General features: G+C 35.1%; 2 long non-coding RNA genes across 2 annotated transcripts in view; one reads left to right on the forward strand and one right to left on the reverse strand.

The window, feature by feature from the left end:
- Positions 1-327: 327 nt before the first annotated feature.
- The window catches only part of LOC118766619, a 12484-nt gene continuing 7598 nt past the window's right edge, over positions 328-5213 (reverse strand). Inside the window, exon 3 of the long non-coding RNA XR_005002557.1 lies at positions 328-643. This is a non-coding gene — a long non-coding RNA (uncharacterized LOC118766619). The remainder of the gene's footprint in view (positions 644-5213) is intronic.
- The window catches only part of LOC118766620, a 23796-nt gene continuing 23495 nt past the window's right edge, over positions 4913-5213 (forward strand). The window contains exon 1 of the long non-coding RNA XR_005002558.1: positions 4913-4923. This is a non-coding gene — a long non-coding RNA (uncharacterized LOC118766620). The remainder of the gene's footprint in view (positions 4924-5213) is intronic.

Here is a 5213-nt window from a genome sequence, read left to right on the forward strand (position 1 = left end):
GAACACACAAAATATATAAGCACTAAACGTGAGGCGTCACATAACTGCCACTACATGCGCAAATGTCATCAAACAGCAACCCAGAACACTACTACAACAGCATCCTATGAACAGTAAATCCTATCATTGCAGACCAAACATAAAATACATACCAAAATAGCAACAGCAATTAAACCCATTAACCTTAAACTCTATGCTGAGGTGCACACCACAAATGATAAACAACTCTGTTGCGTTCAACTGAGTCAGGCTTTCATTGTGGCCACCAAGAACATAGAGCCAAACAGAAAGAGTACACACGTAGAATAATACACTATTCGATGTATTTGTACAATTTACCTTGAGACAACGAGATAGCTTCTGCATAGTAAATTAAACTGCTAGAAATAGCTGTCAAATTCCCTTAAATAACAGCTTGCTGTCGTTGCAGTCCACAATGTACTCCCAGATATAAAAAAAGACGGGAGCAGTGGTCATGATTGTGTATGATTTTAAAATGACCGTATTTTAACGTGTATAAGGAACCCATTTTTGTCAAAAATTAGGTTAAAAAATATGGGAGTTTCTTATACATGGATAATATTATAACCCCTTACAAAACCTTTTTAACAAATTTTAAGCACGACCCAAATTAGGGGGTTCCCTTTACACGAGGGTTCCTTATTCACGTTAAAATATGGTAATCATTTACAAATATATCTGAATAGAAATAAATTTTATACGACTATGAGGGTAGCACCAAGGTGTGTGTGAGTGTATGTATGTACAAGGCGCATTCCAGAAGTGCTGAGGCATTTTCAAGAGAGACATATATTTTCAGAGAAGTACAAAACTCTAATCCCCTTCAAAATAGGATTCTCTCACTTCAATGCACTCCAGCCACTTCGTGAAAACTCCGCTGAAGTCCTCCAAAGTGAAGTGTCTCGGACCCTTGTCACAGCCTCTTTTATCTTCTTCAGTTTGGGAAACAACCAAAAGTTGCTGGGAGCTAGGTCTGAGTTGTAGGGAAGGCGAGACAGTTTTGATGACCATCTCTGTCAAGTAGTTGGTTACCAGGATGGAATCGTGGACCGGTGCATTGTCCCAGTGCCTGTACTCTGGACTTTTGCGATGACATCTCTCCCTAAACTTCCTCAAAATCTTCACAAAGTACTCTTTGTTGACCGTCAAGCCAGACGTAACCCAGTGGATGTAGATGATGTTCTTGCTGTCGAGAATGATAATCAGCATGAGCTTTCAGTGGACTTGCTTTGCCTAGCTCCTTGATTGACTGAGAGAGAGAGAGAAAGAGGTGTGCTGAGAGAGGGAGAGAGAGAGAGAGAGAGAGAGAGAGAGAGAAAGAGAGTGAGTGTGTGAGTGATTGACTGAGATAGAGGTGTTGTCATGTATGTGTAAAACGGCTAGGATTAGTTACACACGCACACAAATATATACGTACACCCATTATCTGTCGTATACACGTACATGCATAAATACATAGGTATACACGTTTTTTATGTGTGTGTGTGCGTGTGTGAGAGAGAGAGAGGGAGAGAGAGAAATCATTCACTGAGTAAAGGTGTGTGTTTTCTCATGGTGGTTTTTTTGCATTATAAATCCTTAAAATCCTTTAAAATGTTTTAGCCCGAAGGCCGCGGCCATGCTATGGCACCATACTTATGTATAAGTAGCTAAGTAAAATTTACGCTATCACTCTCTCTCTCTCTCTGTGTCACACACACACACCGAGCAACACACACTCCTCTCTCTCTCTCTCAGTCATTCACTGAAAAAAGATGCGAGAAAAAATAAATAAAAATGTGTTCTCTGTCTCTGTCTCTCTGTCTCTCTCTCTCTCTCACACACGTACACAACATCAACACACACACGTCTATGTCCATTTCCTCTCTCTTTCACTTTATACTGACTTCAAACAAAATGTACATTTTCACTCACAACAATAAATAAATAAAAATTTACGGAATTTACCGAACGCTATAAGCCGAGCTGCGCACACACCTTCGAGTTAAAACAAAAGATTGCCGAAATGGCTAGGCTATTGCCAAAATTTTAAAATAATATCTTAATTTAAAAAAAAAATTATGATATAATTACATTAATTAATACAGATGACGTAATTAAATTAATTACAAATTAGCGGTGACGTTGATAATTTCTTCCTTACCTCAGTGATGCTGGTGACATATATTAAAAGTCCCTTATAAAACTATATCCATAAAAAAGTATAGAACTATATTATCACCCTCAAATTTGAGAAACAAACACTCTTAACTTTTTTCTTTTAGAATTTCATTGCATGAGATTGATACCATGAAATTCCTCGAATTGAGCTCTATCATTTAAGCTTAATTAAAATATAGTTTGTTTTTAAAATATAAAAGTTATTTATACTTAAATCCAAATTTTTGCCTTACTTATATTTATTTTCATATTTTACCTCACAACTTCTTTTATACAACTTTTTGTTGCATGGGATCAAAAACTATGACATTCTTCATGCTTTCTTCTATCATTGACGCTAAGATAAACATATTTTGCTTTTAAAATGAAAAAGGTAGTTAGATCTAAACTTGATTCGAGGTGTTACTCTCTTATAACGTTGCAACAAATTTTGATGCAAACTTTTTTCTACAGGACCAAATTTCAATTATTTAATGCGAAAATGTAGCTAGGGACCAGTCCTCTTCACAAATGTTCACAGTTTTCAATATGGTTGAGAACTGAATTAGCGACAAAGCCTTTAAGGTGTTGCGTGTGAGTAAATTGCAGCCTTAATAAAATTATTCAACTACGACCGTAGTTGAATGATATATATATATATATATAAAAGATTGTAATGGACGCAGGTTCGTGTGTCATATAGCTAGCTAGAGGCGATGGCCTCTTGGAGATAATCAGCGACAGCTTTAGTCTTATATTTATGGACTGCCATATTAGTTTGGCGATAACTATTAATATCTAGTAAGGCTGCCGTAATCTCCTTTAGAGAGACTTAGTAATTTTAATATTTCTATTAATGAAAACAAGTGGATGTATTACACTGAAACTAGGTAAATAAAATCTTCGAACAGACGGTCGGTAGCGACACCTGCTGAGTCTGACTACGCTGCATTGATAAAGGGCAACAACCCTGAAACATGTCTGCAGATGTCTGACCAGCAAGGTGAAGCGGCTGACCTCCCCTGTTCGAAGGTTGTAATGGGTGCAGGTTCGTGTGTCATATAGCTAGCTAGAGGCGATGGCCTCATGGAGCTAATCAGCGACAGCTTTAGTCTTATATTTATGGACTGCCATATTAGTTTGGCGATAACTATTAATATATACGTAAGGTGTACTAGCCATCTGAATGTGGCTAGCCACTGGGGGTGGGGTGTTACTGATGCTTTTAGCCCCAGGCGATCAACGTCACCAGATGGACTTTAGACACTATCTCAGTGCCCTTGTGTTATTTGCAAAGGGAGGTCATCCTCTCTCGAAGACCTAAGTACTACATACGGACTATAGTTTCAAGGTAATTGCCTCTCGTCAACGCATGGTAAGCACCGGTCTTCGATGAAGGAGTCCCCTTGCAAATAATATATAACGTTTTTCACAGCAACCACTGTCACTGATTTAGAAAAACTGTCTGAAAGCAATAATAATATTAATATATATATATATATATATATATATATATATATATATATATATATATATATATATATATATATATATATATATATACATATATATATATACATATATATATATATATATATATATATATATATATATATATATATATATATATATATACATACACACACATAAATATTCTATAATTATAAGCATAATTATAATTAGGGGTCAGCTAATTGCTTCACCACATACCGAATTTAGAAATAGGAGTTAAAAATTCCTTTTGTACTACCGTAAGAACCCCACACACAGTAACACACTTTTTTACGTAGGCAAAGAGAAAAATAATGAATCAACACAACTCCGATTAGCCACAGACGCGTTTCGAGATTAAAGTGTTTTATTACTTACTCCTCATCACCAGTGTAGCATTTCCAATATAAAATTTGAAAGTGCTAGGGTTAAATATGTACACAATCGACTGACATCGTGCAACAGATATCCAACCAACACTTCCAAAATTTGGTGCAATTAATTCAACGATCTTCAGTTTATGAGAATTCATGATAATGGTGATAATACCGATTCTGAGAATGGTGAGTATTAGTTGTGTCATTTTATATCTTTGTTTTATTTTATTTTTATTCGACTAATTACGTTTCCGCTGTAAATTATCAGGTTGCAGTGTGGAATAACATGCAAGGACAAAACTACGATGGACGATTGAACTGAAATTAGGGACACTAATAGTTGCAGACATGTAGTTTCGTGTTTCAATTCGAAAAATAATATTATTTTGCAACATTGGTCTCGAAGTAAACTATTTTCTAAAAAAAACACTTAAGCAAATCATATGTTCATACCTAAAGGACTGCACAAGATGCTATTCTCCTGGTTTCCAAGATCCAAAGACTTCTCTGAAGTTAACTTTGTTACCAACAAGAATCATAAAATAAAATAGGCAAGAACCATAAAATAAAATAAATGTAATGCTTAAAAGTGTCCCGAAATGTTTTAAAGGATTGGATTTTTCAAATGAAGTGCCAGCCCCATTTTATTTTACATGAAGTATGCTATTGTCCCTCCACATAATTTTGTTAACATACATTATTGAACATTTTAGATTTCCTGCAATTATTGGGCAAGAATTTAGCGTTTGTAGTTTAATTTCTAATAGATTTATCTTACTCACAAAATAACACATAAGAAAAATTTATAGAAAAATATAAACATAAAATAATCGGAAATATTTTGGTATGTGTAGAAATTTCTTAAATACCTCTAATTTCTTAAGCCCTATACGACGTCTTTTGAATATTACCAAATATACACTTTCCCAAACTAAGCATTTGTCCTTTTAGAATTGAATTCATCTTGAACTTCTGTGTGTGAAATAAAAGAAACAATTATACGATTGGTTTTGGTACATATTGGTTCTGTTATACAAATAATAACATTGTTCTGACGGCGATTCTCTATTCTTTTCTTTCCTTCACCAGTTTGTCGGTCATCTCTAAGCATGGTTGCGTGGTTTAAAAGTTTTCTTCGCAACTATGTGATTTTGGGTTTGTTACCATTGCGCAACGTTTTTGTCA

This window comes from Octopus sinensis, linkage group LG16 (assembly GCF_006345805.1).
Source record: "Octopus sinensis linkage group LG16, ASM634580v1, whole genome shotgun sequence".
Taxonomy (NCBI): domain Eukaryota; kingdom Metazoa; phylum Mollusca; class Cephalopoda; order Octopoda; family Octopodidae; genus Octopus; species Octopus sinensis.